The sequence below is a fragment of the Mustela nivalis genome (genome assembly GCF_964662115.1).
Source record: "Mustela nivalis genome assembly, chromosome: 6".
Classification (NCBI taxonomy): Eukaryota; Metazoa; Chordata; class Mammalia; order Carnivora; family Mustelidae; genus Mustela; species Mustela nivalis.
This window is the reverse complement of record NC_139025.1, coordinates 62373370-62399252: the sequence shown is the minus strand read 5'-3', so window position 1 is coordinate 62399252 and position 25883 is coordinate 62373370. Positions and strand designations below refer to the sequence as shown.

The 25883-nt window shown below is 41.6% G+C and overlaps 1 long non-coding RNA gene across 2 annotated transcripts in view; it reads left to right on the top strand.

Annotated features, from left to right (window-relative positions):
- The window catches only part of LOC309868254, a 48679-nt gene extending 23363 nt beyond the window's left edge, over positions 1–25316 (top strand). Inside the window, exons 3-4 of one of the 2 annotated variants that reach the window (XR_014313599.1) lie at positions 22158–22246; positions 22767–25316. This is a non-coding gene — a long non-coding RNA (uncharacterized lncRNA). Of the gene's footprint in view, positions 1–22157; positions 22247–22329; positions 22671–22766 lie in introns of those variants that run through there. The other variant, XR_014313600.1, reaches the window with a different exon arrangement.
- The last annotated feature ends 567 nt before the right edge of the window (positions 25317–25883 follow it).

Genomic DNA, 25883 nt, shown 5'->3' with positions numbered 1-25883 from the left:
GGCTCAACCAACTGAGCCACCCAGGCGCCCCTCTTGTTCATTTCTTATAGAGCACTTTAGCTCTTCCTTTACTGGCTTGAAGCCATCCAAGTTATTCCCCAGAGTCTCATCTTCATAATTAATTTAAAAATGTACTCCTAGGTTCTTCAGAAAGTTAAAAACAGAACAATGTTAAAATTCAGCAATTGCACTACTAGGTATTTATCCAAAGGATATAAAAATACTGATTCAGGGCGCCTGGGTGGCTCAGTGGGTTAGGCCGCTGCCTTCGGCTCGGGTCATGATCTCAGGGTCCTGGGATCGAGTCCCGCATCAGGCTCTCTGCTCAGCGGGGAGCCTGCTTCCTCCTCCTCTCTCTGCCTGCCTCTCTGCCTACTTGTGATCTCCCTCTGTCAAATAAATAAATAAAATCTTAAAAAAAAAATACTGATTCAAAGAGATACATGCTCCTGATGTTTATAGCAGTATTATCGGTAATAGCCAAATTCTGGAAAGAGCCCAAATGTCTGATGACTGATGAGTAGATAAAGAAGATGTGGTATATATATACACAAGAGGATACTACTCAGCCATAAAAAAGAATGAAATCTTGCCATTTGTGACAATGTGGATGGAGCTAGAGTGTATTATGTTAAGCGAAATCAGTCAGTCAGAGAAAGACAAATACCATATGATTTCACTTGTATGTGGAATTTAAGAAACAAAACAGATCAACATGGGGGAAAAGAAGAAAAGAAGAGAGGCAAACCATAAAACAGACTCTTAGCTATAGAGAACAAACTGAGGGCAGCTGGAGGGGAAGTTGGTGGGGGATGGGCTAAATGGGTGATGGTTATGAAGAAGGTATGGGTATCACTTGTGATGAGCACTGGCTGTTCTATTTAAGCGATGAACCATTTAATTTTATACCCGAATCTAATAATACACTGTATATTAACTAACTGTAATTTAAAGATTTATTTATTTGAGAGAGAGAGAGAGAGCATGAGTGAGAGGGGCAAAGGGAGAAAGAGAATCTCAAGCAGACTCCCTGCTCAATGTGGAGGCCAACTGGGGCACGGGGCTCGGGGCTCAATCCCACTGCCCTGAAATCATAACCTGAGCCAAAATCAAGAGTCAGTTGCTTAACTGACTGAGCCACCCAGGCGCCCCTTATCTGACTGGAATTTAAATAAAAACTTGAAAAAAATTAAAAAAAAAAGTGCTCCTAAACTATAAAAGCTTTAACTCAGGAAGGAACAATGGGGTGTTAATATTTTTCCCCCCTCACTCTACATACATCATAATGATGGTGATAATGATAAAATAATGACTAACAGCCCTGAAGTAAATAAGTAAATATGCTTAAGTTATTATATGAAGAGAAAAATGTTTTTCCAGGAAAATCAACGGTCCTTTCTTTAACATGTAAAAGATTGCGTATTATACCCATGTTTACTACAGAATAGAAACCAGAGTCTCTAAAATGCTTTTCTCCTCTCCTTACTCTAAAGTGCATAATGCTCTCAAGATTGAAAATGCTTAATCTGCAGATGCATTTTGCAAATGTATATATGTGACAGAAAGCTGGGAAGTTCCTGGAAGACAACAGGATGTCAGTCTAGCTTCACAAAGCATATGTAATTGTCATAGTCATCACATTCTTGGACAAACCACAGGGAAGCAAGAGACGTGGGCCACATCTTTGACATAATGTATTTCTGCAATTCTAGGATATACTGACAGCATAGGAGGGAAACAAAAAAGGCAGTGTATAAAATGTTCACATCAACAATAACCTACATCCTGATTTCAAAATTTATTTTTTAAAAATTTTTATTTATTTGAACATATCACGATTATTTGCTTTGATGGCATGGCTTTAACTAAAAATTCCTTTTAAAAATACCAGTGTAGTTATCATACTGTGTTATCTTAGTTTCACGTGTACAATATAGTGATTCAACAACTCTATGCATCACTCACTGCTCATTATAATGGGTGCACTCTTAATCCCCTTGACCTATTTCACCCATCCCTCCCACCCACCTCCCTTCTGGTAATCATCAGTTTGTTCTCTGTAGTTAAGAGTTTGCTTTTTGGTTTGTCTCTTTTTTTCATTGTTCTTTGTTAGCATAGTGCCCAGAACACAAGAGTGTCCACTGCTCTGAAGAAATTCAGAAGGAACAACAAAGGAAAGGCTGGGGATTATTTACTCCTTGTATTATTCAATCTAACTCAACAAATATTTAATGACCATTTACTTTGTACCAAGAATTTGGCTGGGAGCTGCTATAGGTGGAAATAAAGAAGAATGTTGGGATTATCTTGTCTTAGGAAAAGAGAGCAGATGAAAAATATTTAGTAAATTTAATTTTGTTAACAAAATTTTGGGTTTAAATGCTAATTATGTTTTACTTATTTATTTCGATTTATTTATTTATTTATTTATTTATCAGAGAGGGCACACACAAGCAGGGTGAGCCGTAGAGGGAGAGGCAGAATCAGGCTCCCCACTGAGCAGGGATCCCGATATGGGGCTCGATCCTAGGGCCTGAGACCATGACCCAAGCCGAGGGCAGATGCTTAATGGACTGAGCCATGCAGGCACCCCTGATGATGTTATATCTAAATTATCAATTACCTTAAATGAATTAAACTAAATATGTTATGTTGCTCTAATATGCCTATTTAGTTTAATGTATTGTTTTATATACATGACTCAGAGATAATTTTGAATTTCTCAGTAACACTAATCAAAGAATACGTTATATTTTAAATTAAACTTTTGTGTTTTTTTTAAAGTAATCTCCCTGCCCAATGTGGGGTTCAAACTCACAACACTGAGATCAAGAGTTGCATTGTCCACTGGCCAGGTGCTCCAAGAATGCTTTCTTTTAAAGTGGCACTAACATGGTTTCCCCAAAAACATTAAAATAAATGAATCAACTGAAGAATACACCTTACCTCTAAATCCTGGCACTGAGAAGTAAATGAATCAATTAAGAAATATTTTACTTCTAAAATAGCAAACTTGAGATGTGCTGGGACATGGCAGGTCCTTGTTTCTGATGACAAGAGTGAATGGTCCTGTAGGAAACCTTAGGATTAGACGTTATCCAGGTATGTGTCATAGCCAGGCTCCAAGATGGCCCCCAGGGATCCTTGCCTCTGATAACTGCGGGCCTGACCAAAATCTGGTTGCATCCTCACAAAAGACTACAAGGAAGAACTTCCTGGCCAAGCCCTTTCCAAATTCCTGACTCAGAAAAACAGTGAGAGAGAAAACATGATTATTGTTGCTTTAAGGCACTACATTTTAAGATAAATTGTTACTGATCCAGAATGCATTGAGGTGATGTCAAGTCATTGAAGGGTAGTAAGTGGAGAAGTACATAGTCAGACTTGCATCTTAGAAATGATGCCATCTGTGGTGTGGAAGTTGGGAAACTAAAGGCAGGGCACTAGTTAGGAAGCTATCGTATATCCAGGTTTGATGTGGTAGGGACCAAAACTAAGTGAGTGGCAAACAAGCGGCAAACAAGCTGGAGGTTAGAGAAATGGACCGAAAGGTGTCTATAAGGGGCGCTTGGGTGGCTCAGCCAGTTAAGCGTCTGCCTTTGGCTCAGGTCATGATCCCAGGGTCCTGGGAATGAGTCTTGCTTTGGGCTCCCTGCTCAGCCGGGATCTACTTCTCCCCCTACCTACCCCTGCTTGTGATCTCTCTCTCAAATAAATAAAAATCTTTAAAAAATAAAGAAGTGTTTATAGAAGATAGGACTGACTCCATTAAGTGACTGATGGGCTATGGCAAGAAAGGTAGGGACTCAAATGGTTTCTGGGGGGGGGGGGTGTTTCCCTTCTAGAATCATGTTATAATACGCAGCTCTGACTATTTGCTGAATTGTATAATTTTGTAGAAAGGTTACCATTTGCTCTCCAGATTTACTTTTCACAGTTCTTCACCATGCTCTGTAGAGTGACTGGCCCATATGGTTTGTTGAATGTCTTTGACTTCCAGTTGGGTTCAACCAATGAAGATCTCCAGCAGAGATTAGGGGAAGAGAAGACAGTGAAGGTGGTGTTATACTTACCCACCTCATCTCTGGAAGGTCACCTTATGCTGCCTAGGTCCCTTGACCAAAGGTCACACTCCTCTTCTGACAGGCTCCAAGTCTCTCTGGAGAGTGTGCTCCCTCCCTGGCCAACAGGTGGGACTAGCCCTGATACGGTTATCCCTGGTGGTCTCCCTACACACTGCACACACTTGTGTAAATTGTACCTTTATTAAACTACTTTGAATTATCCTCATTTGAGGATGCTGCTTCCTCCTGGCTTAGATACATTTTTTAAAAAATTTTATTTATTTGAGAGAGAGATAGCATGAACAGGGGAAGAGCAGAGGGAGAGGGAGAAACAGACTCACCGCTGAGCAGGGAGCCCGATGAGTGGGTTGATCCCAGAACCCCAGGATCATGATCTGAGTTGAAGGCAGACATGTAACCCACTGGGCCACCCAGGCTTGAAAGAAGCAATTTACCAAGATATTATTGGCCATAAACATCCAATTATAAATTAGCTTATGAGATTTCTTTTCAAGGTATAACTACATAAGATTGTTCTTGGAGGGAATGAGACATAAAACAAATAAATCTTCATAGAGATTTAAAAAAAAAACAAAAACAATATAATACAACCAAAAGAGCAAGGGGTGTGAACTCAGATCTTAGCTTGAGTTCCAGATCAACAGTTTACAATACTTTGGGTCTCATTTTTCTCATCTGTAAAATAAGAGTTATAAAATAGATTAGTGCCCTTCTTGGTTTCTTTTTAAGGTTTTATTTCTAAGTACTCTCTGCACCCAACGTGGGGTTTGAACTCACAACCCTGAGATCAAGTCGCCTGCTCTTCCAACTGAGCCGGCCAGGCGTCCCTAGATCAGTGGCTTTCAATCTGTATTTCACAAAACATCACAGTTCCAAGAGGTACTTCAAGGCCCACCAACCTGGGAAGGGAGAGATACACAGAAAGGACAGGAGGAAAGAGACAGAGCCCCACCCCTGCTTCAGCCAAGGCAGCTCTGTTGTCTGCTTTATGTGGAACGAAGTAACCAAGGATGTGACTGACGGTTCCAAATCAAAGGCTACTTGATTTTATTTTATTTTATTTTATTTATTTATTTTTAAAGATTTTATTTATTTATTTGGCAGAGAGAGATCACAAGTAGATGGAGAGAGAGGCAGGCAGAGAGAGAGAGAGGGAAGCAGGCTCCCTGCTGAGCAGAGAGCCCGATGCGGGACTCGATCCCAGGACCCTGAGATCATGACCTGAGCCGAAGGAAGCGGCTTAACCCACTGAGCCACCCAGGTGCCCAGGCTACTTGATTTTAGAGACTTCAGAAGTCATGGATGCAAGACTGGGTATTCTAGATACCAGTCCTCTAGGGAAAGGTGGGCTTTTGGCCGTGTGTGTGTGTGTGTGTGTGTGTGTGTTTAAAGAGCAGTTTGGGATATCTGCCCTTTGTGTGCATTAAGCTGGGCGGGGAAGGACATCCTCCTTCCCTCTTCTAGGACTCATTGCAGCTGTCTGTGTGTGTTTGGGGGCAATCCAGGGCAATGCTGGGGGTGATGGAAACTAGTCCAAATCTGAGTCTCCACACTCCCAGCAGAGACCAGTAGGCAAGCAAAAGGAAGACTGGGTCTCAGCCCGAGCCTGCCCCCTGGAGTTTATGGATTTTACAGAGAATTCTGGGGAAGCAAAAACAGACATGTTCCTGGGATTGGTGTGTGTGTGTGTGTGTGTGTGTGTATGTGTGTGTGTTAGAGTTGTTTAGTTTTAGTGTTAAAAGGAATGTGGTTCTATTTGGAACCCCTATCTAGTAGAAGCAGGACACACTCAGGACATGTCGACAGAGCATGGGCAGGGAATAGGTGCTCAGTAACGGGAACAAATGAACGCGTGATGAATGAGAAGTAAATGAATTCTGGGTTACGCTGCACTAGAAGATAAGGGTTCTGCTTTTAAACACACGTGTGAAAAGCAATGAGCTAGTTCATATCAGAAGTCCAGTTAGCGGTGATGGCCAATGAGTGTGGGCATACCTCTTCTCGATGGACACTTGCAGGTCCTTCAAGACATCAGGAAGGGCTACTGGCTACTGGCCAAAGCAGGGAAGGAAAAACAGCAGAGAACACAAGTCTCAAACGCACATTTTTCTATCTGTCGTTGGCATTTTCTTTCTTTTAGGGTTAACAAGTTCAAAGAAAGATTTCAATGATTTAAAGCTGCAAAGTAGTCACTAGATTTTTTTTTTCAACTTCTTATCTTACAATAATTACACGTTCACAGGAAGTTGAAAAACTAGTATGGAGAGACTAGTGTACATTAGAAACTATGTACCTTACAACAAAAGATATTTTTTAAAATGTAAAATCCGGTTAAATATTTTGGGGTCACTTTATTACATTTAGTCTTTCTCCCAACATGCTGATTATTTTAGAAATTAGAATCAGTCACCTGGGTGGCTCAGATGGTTAACCATCTGCCTTTGGCCCATGTCATGATCCCAGAGTCCGGGGATCAAGTCCCTCAATGGGCTCCTGCTCAGCGGGGAGCCTGCTTCTCCCTCTGCCTCTGCCCCTCTCTCTTTCACTCATGAATAAATAAGTAAAATCTTAAAAAAATAATTAGGATTTAGCAGATAATTGATCACTTTTAAATGGCATCTCAGACACACTAATGATTAAGGAATCAGGTTGGTTCCCGCCCCCCCCCCCAAAAGCTACTGCTCTCTCTTTCAGAGGATAAGCCTTCAGAAAAAAGTCACTCGGTAGAGAAGTTACAGAGAGAACGTGTTATATGTATGGTGTTTCAAAAACTTGGACCCCTCCGTGAAACCATTAGCTGCCTGGCTCTCTGGAAGGTAACCAGTAGAGGGCACTCCAGGCTTCATAAACTGCAGAAAACGCTCGTGGATCTGTCCAGAAGCCTTCATCTTTTCTTCACCTTGTTATGAGCTTGGCTCTTGGATGATTGTGGAGTAGTTTTCTTGGTGACAAAACCCCAAAACTTCTGAACTCCCAAAAAGCTATGTTCATATTACACGAATAACTTAAAAGTAATCCAGTGTTCTTGCATCAGTGTTGCCCCATTACTCAGCTTCCTTGAATCAGTCCCTTAATGATACAGGATTCCAGGAGATAACATACACATGATTATCAGGATTCCTTGATCCTGGATGCTCTTGCATCAGTGTTTCCCCATTACTCAGCTTCTTTGAATCAGACCCTTCATGATACAGGATTCCAGGAGATAACATACACATGATTATTAGGATTCCTTGATCCTGGATGCTCTTGCCTGAATCCACATACATTGCCTGAACCCAAATACAATGCAGATCTATTTCTACACAAGACTCTAAATAAAAACACCAATGAGCTTTGAGCAGCTTGGCAGGTGAGGAAAGCATGCTCTTTTTCAACTTTTCTAAACAGTGTACAAAATAGGATTATAATTTTCCCCACAAACATGCAGACATAACTAGAACTTCAACAGAAATAAACTAATGTGTGCTTTAGAAATTCCTCTGGAAGTGAGAGGAAAACTAATAGATGCCAAAAACTTAGCACTCATCAGGCACTTACACACAATCTGATTTCATGCTCCTACTGACATGCCTACCTGAGGAAACAAAAGTTGCTCGAGGACATCAAGCTAGTTCAAGGACATCCAGAAGCACACCCAGATGTTCCTGGTTCCATGTGCCCGTTTTTCCAGGGATCCCTGATCTGTACTGAGTCATTCTGCCATGACTTGTCCTGGCCCTTTCTGGGAATGTGTTCCACAGTGAGGTTCATGTTCAGTGATTTCTGATTGCTTGTATTTTGGAATTTGCCTGTTGCTTACAATGTGCCATCTGTTGTTACGAAAGTGCCCTAAACTGTGGTAATCGAGGTTTAAAAAAAAAAAAAAAAAGAACTTTTTTGTAAGGGCTGAATGGTGGGAGAGGAGGACTGGGCGAGGGCAATGAAGGGAGACCTTTGTTTTTCACTCTGTATGCTTTCGTAATGTTTGAATGTTTTATGATGAAAACATATTCATGTATTCCTTTTTTTTTTAATAAAAAAGAAAAAAATAAACTTTCCAGGAAAATATGAAGAAACAGTGTAGGAACAACCACAGTGTTTTTTTTTTTTTTTTTTTTTATGATATATTTAGGACATATGTATAGTAGTTTGAAGATAAAGACCTCTTTTGAGAGAGGAAAAAAGAGGACCAAGATTTCATTATATGGCTATTTTCTTCTCTTCATCCCTCACACCCTACACACAGAAACACAAACAAAAGCCTCTTATTGTCTCCCCTGATGGAATGATGACTAAGTGAATAAATCATCCAGTCACCAAAACTTCCTCCCCTGTCATTTGACACCATGTAGGGAATACTATGTTGGAAATGTGCAGCTGTTTGAGTCCCGAGAAGCACCACCCCCCCAAGGTTAGAGGGTTTGGAGAGCAGGAAAGAGCTAGTCAATATTACTAGTCTCTCATTTAAACGGTGGTGCCGTTGATTTGAGGGTGAGAGGGGTGAAAATATGCACCGCCTTTCTTCTCTGTAACTCCAGCACAGACTATCTTCATATATTTTTTTAAAGATTTTATTTATTTATTTGATAGAGATCACAAGTAGGCAGAGAGGCAGGCGGGGGGTGGGGGTGGGGGGGGGGTTGGGAAGCAGACTCCCTGCTGAGCAGAGAGCCTGATGCGGGGCTTGATTCCAGGCCCTGGGATCATGACTTGACCCGAAGGCAGAGACTTTAACCCACTGAGCCACCCAGGAGTCCCCAGACTATCTTTATAATTCACTGAAGGAAATAAATTTGAAAATTTTATGGTCAAATTTGTAATCTAGAGCCTGTTAAATTCATTCACAGTCCTGTAACCAGCTCTGAAGTAAAACCCGCACCAGTACATCGAAGTACTCTGGGGTTAATTGTTAGAGGAAAAGGGCTTATTAATCTCCCTGCGATGATTCAGGATCTGCTGAGAAGAGTTTACCGCCGAGAAGCATGACCATGGGAAGAGCACGACACTTGCCCCTCCATTACTCACACTGCTTTTGAATCCTTATTAAAACTGGAGCATATGAAAGCTCTATTTATTCTATTTATTCTGGAAAAATCCCCTCCTTGGGTGGCGAGAGCACCCTAAACTTCTTTTCAACCTCCAGCGGTCGGTATTCCCTGGCACCACCTGAATAATCAGAACTGTTTATGTATTCATCAGTGCCTCCTGCATAGGGCAAATTTTGTGCGTATGTGCATACATAACATATTACATGCAGATGTGTGTGTATATGTGAGTGTATGCACATATATGTGGGTGTATATACAATAAACACATTTATGTATCATGTATAGATGTATATACATATATATTCATATGTTTTTCTTTTTAAGATTTTATGTATTTATTTGACAGACAGAGATCACAAGTAGGCAGAGAGGCAGGCAGAGAGAGAGGAGGAAGCAGGGTCCCCACTGAGCAGAAAGCCCGATGTGGGGCTCGATCCCAGGACCTGGGACCATGACTTGAGCTGAAGGCAGAGGCTTCAACCCACTGAGCCACCCAGGCGCCCCTATTCATATGTTTTGCCTTAAGAAACTGAGGGCCTATATAGCAGAAGTCTCCTTTTGCTGAACTTTTCTCTCTGGCTCTTTAGAAATCACTGAGGGGAGGCGCCTAGGTGGCTCAGCTGGTTGAGTGTGTCTAACTTTAGCTCAGGTCATGATCTCAGGGACGTGGGATGGAGCACTGCATTGGGCTCCCTGCTCAGTGGGGAGTCTGCTTCTCCCTTTCCTTTGGCAGTTCCCCCTGCTTGTGTTCTCTCGAACTTTCTCTCTCAAATAAATAAATAAAATATTTGAAACAAAAATCACCAAGGGGACTGGCTGGCTCAGTCGGTGGAGCATGGGACTTTTGATCTCAGGATTGTGTTTGAGCCCCACACTGGGTGTAGAGATTACTTAAATATAGAAATCTTTTTAAAAAATAAGTAAAAAATTTTTTAAAACGGGGCACGTGGGTGGCTCAGTGGGTTAAAGCCTCTGCCTTCAGCTCAGGTCACGATCCCAGAGTCCTGGGATCAAGTCCCACATCGGGCTCTCTTCTTCAGCAGGGAGCCTGCTTCTCCTCCCCACTCCCCGCCCTCTCTCTGCCTGCCTCTCTACCTACTTGTGATCTCTGTCTTATAAATAAATAAAATCTTTTTTAAAAAATGTAAAAAACCAAATTATTGCCTAACAGTTGTTCTTCATAAATTTTAATGTAATCATATGTATAAGATAGATTTCATAAGCCAAGAAGATTTGCAGTAGTCATTGTGACTATGTTCTGTTCACCTATTTGATATTTTTACCTCATTCTCTTGGTTCTTAAGACTTTTTGGTAAATATGCTCTTTTGGGGAGTTTCTTAATCCTTCGATTTAGATTAACTCTTATTTTTTAATAACATGGAAATGTATTATTATTTTTTTTAAGATTTTTTTTTTTTTGACAGAGAGAGATCACAAGTAGGCAGAGAGAGAGAGAGAGAGAGAGAGGAGGAAGCAGTCTCCCTGCTGAGCAGAGAGCCTGATGCGGGACTCGATCCCAGGACCCTGAGATCATGACCTGAGCCGAAGGCAGCGGCTTTACCCACTGAGCCACCCAGGCGCCCCAGAAATGTATTATTTTACAGAACCAGAAGTTCAGAGGTGGGGTGGCTTTGGAGTTGGTTGGTTTGGTGTCTCAATGTTGTCAAGGACACAGATTCTTTCCATTTGTTCTCTGGCCATCCCAACTGAATTGGCTTTTGTCCCCCAGCTTGTCCCTTCCTGGTCTCCTCTGCAACTTCCCTTCTTGATGGTTATTCTTTTTTTTTTTTTTTCTTAAGATTTTATTTATTTATTTGACAGAGAGAGATCACAAGTAGGCAGAGAGGCAGGCAGAGAGAGAGGGAAGCAGGCTCCCCGCTGAGCAGAGAGCCCGCCCGATGTGGGGCTTGATCCCAGGACCCTGGGACCAAGACTTGAGCTGAAGGCAGAGGCTTCAACCCACTGAGCCACCCAGGTGCCCCCTTGGTGGTTATTCTTGGTTCTTTTTCTGGTTTCCTTACCTAGGGGAGTTTTGCCTCAGGAGATCTGAGTCTTTGTATGTCTAGGCTAACCTCCACCCTTTTCCTCCAGAAGGTCACCTGGTCTGACTCCAGCTGGCATAGCTCTGAGTCCTCCAGCCCCTCTCCCGGCCTGGTTTTGAGAATTAATTTGCACCTTAAATTAAAAACTCTAAGCAGCTCAAGGGTGGGATTTGTTTTTTCTTCCTCATTACCTCTGCTCCCAGCCCCCTGGTTCTGCTGGGTGTCCAGCATACCCAGCTGCTTTGCCTCTGGCCTGGAAGTCTCCTGAGTTTCGTACTAGCCTCCTCAAGAATAGTCCGTCTGTGGGGGAAGTCACCTATTCTGTGGCTTCCCCTTCACTTCTCTGTGACTTTCTTTACCTTACCTAGGAAGTGGATCAGGTTCCCATCTCCAATGACAACCTATTGGGCTTGTCACCTGAAAGTTCTGTCATGATTTTGACCTGAACATGCCCCAAACTGAATGGCCCATCCCTTTCCTCCTCAGACCTGTCATTGTATAGATGCTGTTAACATTTGTTATTCCATTTCAATATGCTAAGGACTGAAGAAGTTAAGAACTGAAAAAGAGTGGGATTATTTTCAGTACAAGCCACTTTTTTAAAAAAGTACTTGGATCAGAAAGGAAGACAAAAAATTGCTAGGGCCCACATTTAGTAATGAGACCCATTAAGTAAATAAAAGAGGAAAACAACAGCTTTAGCACCAAAGGGGGAAGTGCTAAATTTCAGAATAGGATGAGACATGACAATTAAGTGCAATGTGTGGTTTCTGTCCTTTTTTCTTTTGGAAGTCTAGATCTTTTTTAAACCTGTGGAGGGTATTATAGGGATAACTGGGAATATTTGAATACGGACTGTGTATTAGATAATACTAATGCATTTAGGTTAAGTTTCCTTAGTGACATACTAATTATGTGGTTATGGACAAGGAATATGCTTCTTCTTAGGAAATACACTTAGGAAAAACTCAAGTTTTGGGGGATGAAGTGTCACAGCATCTATAATTAACTCTTCAATTGTTCACCAAAAAGTTAAGACTTAAAAGCAGAACGAGAGAAAACAAATGCAGTGACATTCTGCTGATACCTCTAATGGAACAGCACATGGTATTCATTGTATTACTTATAACTCTTTTGTACGTTTGAAATTTTTCAAAAGAAAAAGTTGGGGAGGGGCGCCTGGGTGGCTCAGTGGGTTAAGCCTCTGCCTTCAGCTTAGATTGTGGTTTCAGGGTTTGATCAAGCCCCACATCAAGCACTCTGCCCAGCGGGGAGCCTGCTTCCCCCCTTACTCTCTTCCTGCCTCTCTGCCTACTTGTGATCTCTGTGTTAAATAAATAAATAAATAAATAATCTTTGGAAACAAACAAACAAACAAACAAACAGAAAATTTGGGGAACGCTGTGACTGGTAATGAAAAATTCACTCTTCTGATTCAAGGACTCTGTGTGTGCGTATGTAAGGGTTGGGTTATCATGGTTTAAATTTATATTTAGAAATTTCGGAGGTATAATCATTCAAGAAAGCAGATGTGATCATTGTCTATTTAAAACTAATAACAGTTTGAACTGTTCTAATGGGTGGAAGGGCTGCTTAGGAATGTTGCTTCCTGAAGGTGGGGGTTGCGTCAATCCCCTCCCTGAAGGCCTCCACCACTTGGCAGCAGGCCCGGTTGGCTGAGCATGTGCCCCGAGAAGAAATTGGGTCGCATGTCTCCCTGTGGTCAGATTCAGGCATGGCGCCCTTGGTCCTGCCCCACGCACTGGGCCGCCGCGCATGGCTCCGGCCAGTTGTCGAGCTCTGTCCTAAGCTTTCGCAAGCATCATGTCCCTCCTTCCACACAGCCTCCTGATGAGGTAAGAATTATCATTCCCAGCCACAGGGGAGAAAACAAAGCTCAAGAGTGATGAAGTTTTAGCCCCAGGTCATAAAACTGGGAAAGCGTGGGAGCTGAGATTCAAACAGGCTCTTTCCACACAGAAAACCTAACCCTTGTTATAAAATTGGTCTCTTTGACTCCACGCTGCCCTGACTGGAACATGGGGCACAAATTTTGGATAGCTCACATATGACCCACCTGGTTGTGGAGCCAAACTGCCTTTGCTATGGAGAAGTTGGAGGTCGTGTGAGTCTGTATCCTCTGAATTGGGGGTTATCCGACTCCCAGAGCTGGGGGTGATGCTGTTGACATCGCGATGTTGTTGACAAGCCGGTCTGGATGGAATTCTTGCCTGCTTGAGAGCACAGTATTAACAGCGCTGAGGGGCTCTGCGGCAGCAGCTGGACGTCAGTAGATGAATCCACTCCAAGCTGGCTTTCTTACCTCTCTTTAAGCTGGTAACATAAGGGTTTTGTTTTTGATTCTCAGAAAGTGACTCGGGACTTAATTTCCTGAATTTGTGATGGGGCTTCCTACTGCTGATCCTCCGGGTCCAGCAGCCCTTCACATTAGCAATGTTCATTCTTTTCTTTTTAAAACTATAATTGAAAGGACTTGTGGGTTTTGGTTTTCTTTTCTTTTCTTTTTTTAAGATTTTATTTATCTATTTGACAGAGAGAGAGCACAAGCACAGAGAGCGGAAGGCAGAGGGAGAACAGCCTGATGTGCGGCTTGATTGCCAGGTCTCAGGATCATGACCTGAGCCGAACGCAGGCACTGAACCACCCCCTTGGTTTTCATTTTTTCTTTTTCAAGGAAAGGGTGTGTTGTTTTTAAATTTTAAAAGTAACATTTTAGGGGTGCCTGGGTGGCTCAGTGGGTTAAGCCGCTGCCTTCGGCTCGGGTCATGATCTCCGGGTCCTGGGATCGGGCCCCGCATTGGGCTCTCTGCTCGGCGGGGAGCCTGCTTCCTCCTCTCTCTGCCTGCCTCTCTGCCTGCTTGTCATCTCTCTCTGTCAAATAAATAAATAAATCTTAAAAAAAAAAAAAAGTAACATTTTAACAGATCAAAATCTATAACAAGAACTGCTATTTATTGATGTGGGAGAAATTGTACCAAGTGATTCCTAAGTTTTATATCATTTGCCTCCTGCAGCAACCTTGTGGGTAGGTACTCCTCTGAGGGGAAGTTAAGTACCTTGCCCAGGTCACTCAATGTCTGAGTGGCAGAGGTAGAGCTGGGGCTGGAACTCAGGTCTAGCTAATAGCAGAGTCCATATTCTTCATTATAGCTGCCTCCTAATTATAAAAACATATGTATTATTGAAAAATATTTGGAAAATACAGTCTGAAGAAATAAATTCCCCTGAAATCCTGTCTGCTGAAATAAACCACCAATAACATTATTTTCAACCTTTTCCTCTGCATATAGATCTTTTACATATATATAATATATATTTTCATGCAATGTTAACTGAAAAGCAGGGAATGAAACTATACTGAGTCATTCTACTTTTATTTTATTTTACTTTTTTTTGAGTCATTCTACTTTTGAAAGTATCAATAAATAGGACTCTTATTCCACATTCATCATGGTTGTTTTTTTTTTTTTTTTTTTAAGATTTTATTTATCTACCTGACACAGAGAGAGAGATCACAAGCAGGCAGAGAGGCAGGCAGAGAGAGAAGGTGAAGCAGGCTCCCCGCTGAGCAGAGAGCCCGACGCGGGGCTCGATCCCAGGACCCTGAGATCATGACCTGAGCTGAATGAAGACAGAGGCTTTACCCACTGAGCCACCCAGGCGCCCCTAGTTTTGTTCTATTCTTATGAATGGTCAAATATATATTGAGCTCCTAGTATGTGCTAGGTATAAGAGAGACAATGGTGAGCAAAAGAGGCACGGTCTCATCCTTTAGGGAGTTAGCAATCTAGTGAAAGTGATTTAATCCACATTAAGCCACTGATCACAAAAAACCCTGTAAAGACATACTGTGATAAAAAGGAAGGGCACACGTTGCTGAGAGCATGTACCACCAGAGGGGGATTACAGAAAACCTCTCCAAGGAAGTAATAATGGGCTTGAGATCTGAGTGAAATGTAGGAGTAGCTGAACAGGGATCCTGGACGAGAACATTCTAGGCAGTGGGAACAGGAGGTGCAAAGGTCCTGTAACAGGAAGCAGCACAGGGCACTTGAGGAGCAGTCAGCACAGCTAGAGTAGATGTAGCCTGGAAAACAAGAGGGTATAGGAGCTAGACAGGTAGGGGAGGTAGCAAAAGAGTCGGAGGTTGGTGCCTACAGGCCTCACTGAAAGTCTTTTTCTTTTTTTAAAGATTTATTAATGGACTGACTTTAGAGAGTGAGAGTGAGAGAGACCACAGTCATGCACGCACATGCAAGTCTAAGCCAGAGCATGGGGATGGGGAGTCAAGGGAAAGAATCTCAAGCAGACTCCCCACTGAGCATGAAGCCCACTGCAGGGCTCCATCTCCTGACCTTGAGAGCATGATCTGAGTCAAAATCAAGAGTCAGCCACTTAACTGACTGAGCCAGCCAGGAGCCCCTCATTGAAGATCTTGATCTTGATCTTTACCCTAAAATGTAAAGAGACTGAAGGATTGTAGAGACTGAGTTGGGTAAGATTCCTCTGCTTGCCGTGGAAAGGACATGTGGGAGATGCAGCATGAGGAAGCTTGTGAGGAAGATTGACAGGAATCCTGGCGAGAGATGATGGCAGCCTAGGCCAGGGCCACGGAAGAGGTGAACAAATCTGAGACATCTTCTAGAAGATAAGATTTGGAGAACCGTGATGGATTGGTTAAGGAAGTGTGAGGGAGAAGATGTTGGACTGCCGCCTGGATTCTGAGTTGCAGAACTAAAAGCACAGACTTCAGTCAGGAACATGGACAAAAAAACAAGTTTGTGGGAGGTAGTACCTCCACAATGCTGGGTTAGGAAATATTTTTCTACTTTTGCCAAGAACCAATTTTTATAATCTTGGTTTAATTTAAAATTTAGGAGTTTAATTTTCACATAGTTGGGAATTTCCTAATTTACTTGTCATTATTAATTTCTAATTTCACTCCATTGTGATCAGACAACATATTTTGTTTCAACCCACTGATTCTAACCAGAAAGGCAAAGATAATTCTTTCTTTTGTTTTCCCTTTAATCTTCCAGGACTCACATGGCACATGGTGGCAGTTAATAGAAGAACCAAAGTATCATCCCACAGATCAGTTTACTGGTCATAAGGGAAGACGCAATTGTGTAATGGGAGGGATCAGACTGTGATCATCTGCCCACACTGATCAATAATGAACTCACTATCAGTGGGACAAAAGATAGTGGGTGCATCTCTGATGTGATGCAGTATGAAGAACACGGAATCACCTAGAAAGTATTCCTATCAAAAATGTTTAGCCTGGGGGCACCTGGGTGGCTCAGATGGTAAAGCCTCTGCCTTCGTCTTAGGTCATGATCTCCAGGTCCTGGGATCGAGGACTTCATTGAGCCCTACATTCAGTCCCAGGTCCAGCTCCCAGCTCAGTGGGGAGTCCGCTTCTCTCTCCTTCTGCCTTTCCCCCTGCTTGTGCTCTCTCTTTCTCAAGTGAATAAATAAAAAAAATTATTAAAAAAGAATATTTAGCTAGAGTCTAACCAACCTTTTAGATCTAACTGCCAGCTTATAGGAAATGCAGGGAATAGGGAAACAAGGGAAATGACATCAAAGGAAAGCATGAGACAAATCCAGAAGGTGAGACATTCTATAGGACATACTGAGTTTCTTCAACAAGTTAGTGGAATTAAAAGAAGAAAAAAGGTTGTTGGAGACTATTCTAGATTATAGGAGGCTTAAGAATAACAAAAATCAAATGTAATATGTGGACTTTGTTGGACAGTGGTTTAAATACACAAGCTGTAAAAAGACATTTTGAGGATAATTAGGGAAATTTGAATATATATCAGATATTAGATTATATTAAGAAACCATCAGTTTGTTAGGTGTAATATTGGTCTCTCTTTGGTACACAGCGGGGTCTCAGAAACTCAGGGTCAGCCCAGTGGGACTCAAGCAGCAGAAATGGGTGTCTACAACACCAAACAGTAGGCATAATCTCCCAGGTTTTATCTCAGCAGTGAGGAGAAAACCTCTGCTCTAGGAATATAGCTGGATGAGAAGTGGCTCCTCAGGTCTGATGTCTAAAAATTATGGATGGTATTCATAAAATTCATAAAAATTCTAGGAAGTCCTGTAATTTCTTAGAAAGCAAGTGAATTTCACTGCCATGAAGATTGTTCTAGAGCCCCCAGGGATCCAATGCTATGACTGATTTTTCTAAATAAATCAATAATAAGTAGGTCATGTGCTGTCCTACTTTTCATGTGTTCGATGTCACTGTCCAGGAAAAAATGAACCCTTCCTGTTAGCATTCTTGGTAAAACTTCAGCTTTGGTCAGTTCTTTTTCATAGCTCCTTCTTCATGTCCCCACACATAATGTGGGGACATGGACGTCTGCACTGGTAAATGGGATTTCTTACTTTGCTCTAGAATAGGCTTATGTATCCTGGGAGTTAAATTTCCTGCTATTCTAAAAAAACAAAACAAAAACAAAAACCCAAGCAGTTGCGATGGTTTGGATTTTGTCTGTTTTGTTTTCTATTAATGCAAGTATTTGTAGAATTTAGTTTGCTGGGCGCCTGGGTGGCTCAGTGTGTTAAAGCCTCTGCCGTCGGCTCAGGTCATGGTCCCAGGGTCCTGGGATTGAGCCCAGTATCGGGCTCTCTGCTCAGCAGGGAGCCTGCTTCCCCCTCTCTTTGCCTGCCTCTCGGCCTGCTTGTGATCTTGGTCTGTCAAATAAATATATAAAATCTTAAAAAAAAAAAAAAGAAGAATTTATCTTGATATTTTATCTTACTATCATCCTAATGAAATCAACCAGAAATTAGACATCAAGATCACCACAGTTTAGATGGCCACTTTCTTAGTTCCACAGACCTTGGTCCAGGAATACTGTGGGAAGGTCCAGGAATACTGTGGAAAGTAAGGTCCATGAGTCTTTATTTAGATCTTACGTCTCTTTATTTTTCTCTCTCTTTTTTAAAAGATTTATTTATTTATCTATTTGACAGACAGAGATCACAAGTAGGCAGAGAGGCAGGCAGAGAGAGGAGGGGAAGCAGGTTCCCTGCTGAGCAGAGAGCCCGATTCAGGGCTCAATCCCAGAACCCTGGGATCACGACCCGAGCTGAAGGCAGAGGTTTAACCCACTGAGCCACCCAGGTGCCCCTAGATCTCACATCTCTTATCTTGATGTAGAGCTTGCAGGCTGGATCCTACATAACATTTCTAAATATTGGGGAGAAGAGGAAAGGAGGGAATTTACATTTATTGAGTAGCAGTTATTGGCCAGGCATTATACTATTTTACCTATGTTCACTCACTTACTTGGGGATGAATATAAAGTAAGTAGTTAAGGGGTGCCTGGGTGGCTCAGTAGGTTAAGCCTTGGCCTTCAGCTCAGGTTGTGATCTTGGGGTCTTGGGATCAAGCCCTGCATCAGGCTCTCTGCTTGGCAGGGAGCCTACTTCCCCCTCTCTCTCTGCCTACTTTTGGTCTCTCTCTCTCTCTCTCTCTCTCTGTCAAATAAATAAATAAAAATCTTAAAAAAAAAAGTAGTAGTTAAGAGGGCTGGCTCTAAAAAATGAAATTGGAGACGGAGAGAGATGGGGAGGGAGGGAGGGAGGGAGGGAGACGTGTTGGGGGAAGCAGGGATATAAAACTGGCAAAATGTTAACAATTTTGGAATCCAAATGGAGGGTATTCAGGTACTCTGTACTACTTTTAATAAAGTTTTTATTTTTATTTATTTATGACAGAGAGAGATAGCGAGAGGGAACACAAAGCACAGGGTATCTGGATAGGGAGAAGCAGGCTCCCCACTGAGCAGGGAGCCCCGGTATTGGGCTTGATCCTAGGATGCTGGGATCATGACCTGAGCTGAAGGCAGACACTGAATCAATGAGCCAGACAGGTGCTCCGGTCCTCTGTACTATTATTCAACTTTAAAATTTTTTTCACAATTACGGGGCACCTGGTTGGCTCAGTTGGTAGAGGATGTGACTCTTGATTTCAGGGTTGTGAAATTTAATTATGATTTCACAATTTTAAAAATTTCCTCAAACACTTAAATATAGTTATCATATGACCTAGCATATAACTATTAAATACATAGCCAAGAAATGAAAACTCAATCTGTACGCAAGAAAACTTGTACACAAATGTTCTGATTTATGATAGCCAGAAAGTGGAAATGACCCAAGAGGCCATCAACTGATAAATGAATAAACCAAAGGAATATATCTGTACCATAAAAACAAATGAAGTTCTGATACAGGCAATGACGTGGATAAACTTTGAAAGAATTATGCTAAGAAACCAATCACAAAAAACACATATTTTATGATTCCATTCATATGAAATGTCCAGAATAGGCAAAATCTCTAGAAGCAGAAAGCGGATTAGTGGCTACCTAGGGCTGAAAGTAGGAGGTTGAGGTGGAGTAATTGTTAATGGCTATAGGGTTTCTTTTGTGGGGCATAGGGGATAAGAATGTTCTAAAATTAGATTGTGGTGATGGTTACATAACTGTGACTATACTAAAAACCATTCAATTATACACTTTATTTATTTAAAGATTTTTATTTATTTATTTGACAGACAGAAATCACAAGTAGGCAGAGAGGCAGGCAGAGAGAGAGAGGAGGAAGCAGGCTCCCCACTGAGCAGAGTCTGACTCGGGGCTTGATCCCAGGACCCTGGGATCATGACCTGAGCGGATGGCAGAGGCTTAACCCACTGAGCAACCTAGGTGCTGGGATCATGACTTCAGCTGAGGGCAGAGGCTTTAACCCACTGAGCCACCCAGGCGCCTCGAATTATACACTTTAAATGGGTAAATTGTATGTATGACATATGGATTATATCTCAATCAAGTTGTTTAAAAAAAGGACAACAGGTCAAAACTGCCTGGGTTTGGATCCTATCTCTAGCCCTTTCTTTGTTATGTAAACTTGGGCAAGTTATTTAAACTCTAGGCCACAGATTCTAAACTAAATAGAGAAATAATATCACTACTACTAGCCTCATTTGGAGGAATAATCTGTGAGATAATCTATGTGAAGTGCCCATAGTAAGTTCTGCATAAATATTGGCCATGATGATGATGATGGGCAGACTATCCAACAACCCTAGTTTGGTACTATTCCCATTTTTCAGATGAGGACTCTGAGGCCCACAAAAGTTAGTACTTTGCTGAAGGTCACGCACCTAACAGGTAATAGAAGCAGGTATTCTGATGACACATGACTGTAGAAGCCAGGCTTTTCCACCATAATTCTTTTGCCTGCCAGAGTAGATGTATCTTTTGTGGTATAATATGTATTTATAGAAGGCGCTTTAGGAACTATGTAACTGCGTGTGAGAAATTAATATGCTAAAAAACACATGTCTAATTTTGATGTAGTCTTTTATGCCAAAGTGATATTATTTAATACCCCCAAACTGCTCTAGTTCGAGCCTCTGGCACAGAGTGGGTCCATAAGATGACAAATCGTCACTGTGCAAAACAAGCAGACTTCCCCTCTATCCCTCTGGTATCTCTGAATGGCCCTGGGTTGTTTTTACAGCCAGGTTAATGGAATTAATCATGCATTTTGTAGGTCCAGCACAGAACACTTCCCACCTTGTGTTACGGCTATTTACAGATATTTCTTCTCTTCTCAGCCCAGCTCCTTTAGGGCAGTGAAGGAGGCTAAACATAGAAAGTATTCACTTGATTGTTTTTGAACGAGTGAGTGAATGAACGAGAAGATGAACAATTACATGTGAGCCACACACTTCAACAGTCTCTGGGTCTAATACTGGCGATATACTTCCCTACAGATTGTGCACTTCATGCTAAAGGCCGGGTGAAGATTTTCAGCTAAAGAGTTCAGGTACTCCTCATCCCAGAATTGGACAAAATGTCCTAATAATCCTTATTGATTAAGCTATAAATGGAACTACCACATATTTCCAGAAGTACTGAAAGTTCCCGTTTAATCTCCTTCCTCTTTACCCCACCCCCCAAACCATATATGTGTACACAGCTGAGATTTTCCTGCTTCTTCCTTAAATTTGTTAAACAACGCCTGATTAAGGGTAACAATCTAGTGTAGACCATACTAGAGCTGTATTTATGATGTACGCACTGTGAAGAGCCTTCTGGCTACCTAGGAAACCAGTCTAGTCAGTGTTTAAAAGAAGTCTGGCCTGGGGCGCCTGGGTGGCCCAGTGGGTTAGAAGAAGTCTGGCCTGCTCCAGCCAACCAGGCCTGAGTTCTACACCTTCCTGGGGGGCATCTTCATATGCAGCACTCGGGGCTGTGTCTGGCACATCCTAAGCATTTAGTGAATGTCTGTTGTGTGAATGACTGGAATTGTCTGCTTTCCTTTGGCTCCTCTTCATCTTGCCCACATTTTGTATTAGAATTCTCATTTTCCCAGGTAGATCTGAGTTCTACCGTGTGGACTAGGGGCAAGGCTTTAGATGAAAAAATAAGAGGGATATTTGAAAATCAGTCCGATTAGAGAAAGAGGAAGGTGAAAGGATTTATAAAAGACAAGAGTTTTTTTATGCAAAATATTATCTTCGGGTTTGAGTTCTGTGCAGGGATATTTCATTCTCTTTATTCTGTGGCCATGGTATGGTCCCAAACCTCTCATCTTTGTTACTGTATGCCCTTAAAGAGGCAAGGGAAGGCAAAGCAAAAAGGAAATCCAATACCAGTGTTGAGGGGGAAAAAACCTCTCAAAACACAGGTCCTACTAAGTAAAAGTCAGTGATGTCATCTTTGAAGATGAGGTTAACGTTTTAATGCACTCAGACTTTGAAGATTATGAATGAGCCTCCCAGACAGTTCCCTAGCTACAGGCCAAATAAATACCCAGAGATTAAATGAAGCAGGATATACTATAAAATGTGGAGGCACAGGATTGCTTGGATCCTCCACAGTTTACACGAAAGTTCATTCTCTTGTTCAACAACCTTTTAATTTAAATGCTTTCTATATACCAGGAACTATTTTATGGGCTGGAGATCCAAGTTCGGGGCTAAAAAAGATTTGAAGCACGAAGAACATCAAGAAATATTCAGAGGATAAAGTTGTAAGAAACAATATTGGTAGAAACCTTTTCCCAACCCTGTAAGGTCTCACAGACTACTGACTAGTCTTTCTCTTCCTTGACAGATAACTTTCTTGAAAGAATAATGTAGGGGCACCCAGGTGATTCAGTGGTGGTTAAGGATCTATCTTCTGCTCAGGCCATAATCCTGGGGTTCTGGGATCCAGCTCCACGTGGGGCTCCCTGACCAGTGGGGAGTCTGGTTCTCCCTCTCCCTCACCCTCTGTCCTTCCCCCTCTTGTGCACGTGCTCTCAAATAAATCTTTTTTAAAAAGAATAATCTAGGGGCGCCTCGGTGGTTCAGTGGGTTGGGCCTCTGCCTTCAGCTCAGGTCGTGATCTCAGGGTCCTGGGATTGAGCCCCGCATCGGGCTCTCTGCTTGGTGGGGAGCCTGCTTCTCCCCTTCTCTCTCTGCCTGCCTCTCTGCCTACTTGTGATCTCTATAAATAAATAAATAAAATATTAAAAAAAAAGAATAATCTATACCTCTCCCATTGTACAGAATGAAGAATCAACATTTAGAAACTTTTACAGCAATGTGACATGACCACGACCTCCAAGCCTGTCATCAACGAACTCGTCTTGTTGAAGAGAGTGTAGACCCAGTTAGGCTATCATCCAACTTTCAGGGTAACTTGCACCAGGTGCAAGTGACATTCTAGTCACGCACAGCAGGACTACTGTCAGTCCATGACAGATCGGAAATTAGAGACACTGTGTTTCACCACATTCATTCAAAAAGCACTGGTCTACACAACACTGTTTCCACTTCATCCCTTGTTCAGTCTTCAAGCCATTTCAAACTGGCATCAGCCTTCCCCACTCTGCTGTAAATACCACAGGAAATGTCACTGACCTCTTTATGGCCGAATTTGGTGGATTCTTTTTTGTCCTCATGCTACGTGACGTCTCCAGCATTTGACACCCTTTGCTTCTGTAACATTACAGAAGTTGTGTTCTCCTACCTCGCCAACAGCTCCTTCTTTATCTCCAGGCTTTTCTTCTGCCTACTTGTTGGCCTGTTTCTCTTCTCATGTTACACTCACACAGATTACTGCTGGGCAATCTTACTGATGTTCCATGGTTTCGACTATACACTGTTGACTTCTAAATCTGTATTTCCGGGGTTATAAACTTGATGGTACACTAATGTGCTTAGGATATTTATAAAAGAAATTAGTTTAAGTTGAAAAAGCAAGATAAATAGAGAATCAGTTTTCATTTACAATGGTTTTCAAAAATTATACATTATTTAGTCCCAGAAGCCATTTTTATTCCAAATGAAATCTTCTATGAAAGTCTAATATATAAAACAAAATAAAAGCAGTTTCTCTGAAATATATGAGAGCCCTAGTCATTTTAGTCCTTTACTTCCTGGGGCTCTCAGGTAATTGCTAAACCATAAGGTTTCTTTTCTTTCCTTCTTTCCTCTTCTTCTTCTTCTTCTTCTTCTTTTACCAATAAGTAGGTTCCATGCACAACATGGGGCTTGAACTCAGAACCCTGAGATCAAGAGTCACATGTTCTACTGACTGAGCTAGCCAGAAACCCCTACCGTAGGATTTCTTAACCAGGAGTCTTTGGATGCCCAAGGGACCCATGGAAAGAATTCAGGGGACCTATGAAAAATTATATCTTTTTTTAAAAAAAGATTTTATTGAGGGGTGCCTGGGTGGCTCAGTGAGTTAAGCCTCTGCCTTCGGCTCAGGTCATGATCTCAGGGTCCTGGGATCGAGCCCTGCATTGGGCTCTGCTCAGAGGGGAGCCTGCTTCCCCCCTTTCTCTCTGCCTACTTGTGATCTCTCTCTCTGTGTCAAATAAATAAAATCTAAAAAAAAAAAAAAAAAGATTTTGAGAAAAAAGAGAGTGCACGCACAAGAGCACAAGCACAGGGGAGGGGCAGAGAGAAAAGGAGAAGCAGACAGTGGAGTGGGGGCGGGGGAGTGCTCAATCCCCGGACCTTGGGGTCATGACCAGAGCCAAAGGCACTTAACTGACTAAGCCACCCAGGTGCCCTGAAAAATTACATTTTTACTTTAACTGATCACTACTTGAAATCTATTACTTCCTTGTTCTGACTATAGACCAAAATATATTATGAATATAGATCATAAACCACAGTACTATCACCAGTTCTTATGGGTTCGTCACCAATAGAAATCACCTATTCAGGTCACATTTTGTTATTGCAGATCTCAAAGTATCACTTACATTCATCACTACATATTATGGTAGTTATTATATTGCCACTAGACACTGTTACATAATGTGTTAATAAAGAAGCATATATATTAAGGTATCACTTTTGGTGGATACATTTTATATATATACAAATAAAATACATACATACATATAAATTTTCAAACATTCTAACTAGGGAAATGGTGCAAGAAGAGGTTAAGAACCCCTGTAGAAACTCAGGGATCTGTGACAATCAATATGGAACACGGAACTCCCAAAGTAAGTTCTCTACTTCTCCTAAAGGATTTAAGGGAAGTGGTGATAAAAAGGCCCTTTTTGTTCTTAATTCTAAAGAGATATTCAGTGAAGAAAGAGGCTGTTGGAAGCTCATTTCAAATAATAATTCTTTATTTGAAGGGAAAATGTCTTGATCTTTTAAAAAACCGTATTTCTCTAAATGCTATTTAAAACTCACTTCAACGAAATCTTTTCTCTTTCAATTGTTTTTTCCTGAATTCCCTCAGTGCTTATTCAATTGCTTATCACCAAATACTTATTAGTTCACAGGTCTATTTTGTCTCGCCAACTGGATTATAAAAGTGCCCTTGAGAAGTTTATTTCTCAGGATGGCGAGAATAGTGTTCTACAAATAGACACTCAATAAATGTTTCCTGGTATGTATAAGGCCTTTCACAAAAGTGAACTTATTTGCCATAAAAGCAATAATAAAAACCAATATGGTTAAGCAATATTTATTACAAGGTGCTGAAAAGAGAGGAATCTTTTTTTTTAGATTTTTCTTTATTTATTCAACAGAGATCTCTGCTGTACAGAGAGCCTGATGGGGCTCGATCCCAGGACCCTGAGATCACGACCTGAGTCGAAGGCAGAGGCTTAACCCACTGAGCCACCCAGGCGCCCCAAAAACGGAATTTTTTTTTTAAGATTTAATTAATTTATTTAACAGTAAGAGACACAGCGAGAGAGGGAACAAAAACAGGGGGAGTGGGAGAAGGAGAAGCAGACTCCTTGCTGAGCAGGGAGCTGGATTCAGGGTTTGATCATGACCTGAGTCGCTTAATGACTAAGCAACCGAGCACCTCCCCAAAAGAGGAATCTTTGATTCTGGATACTATTTGGTGAAAGGAATTAAGATATATATTTATAAATAGCTTTTATTTACTAGTAAGAATTAAAACTCTCCCTTAACAGAAAGTGATCTTTGATAATCCAAAAATTCCATTTTCTATCACCAGCAGAATGGGACAGACTTTCAATAATGAGCAGATTATATGAATACTGCTAAATTCTTTTTTTTTTTTTTTTAAAGATTTATTTATTTATTTATTTAACAGAGAGAGAGATCACAAGTAGGCAGAGAGGCTTTTTGATCCAGGAATTCAGCCATGGCTTGTAAGTGATCAAATCAGAGTTTTAC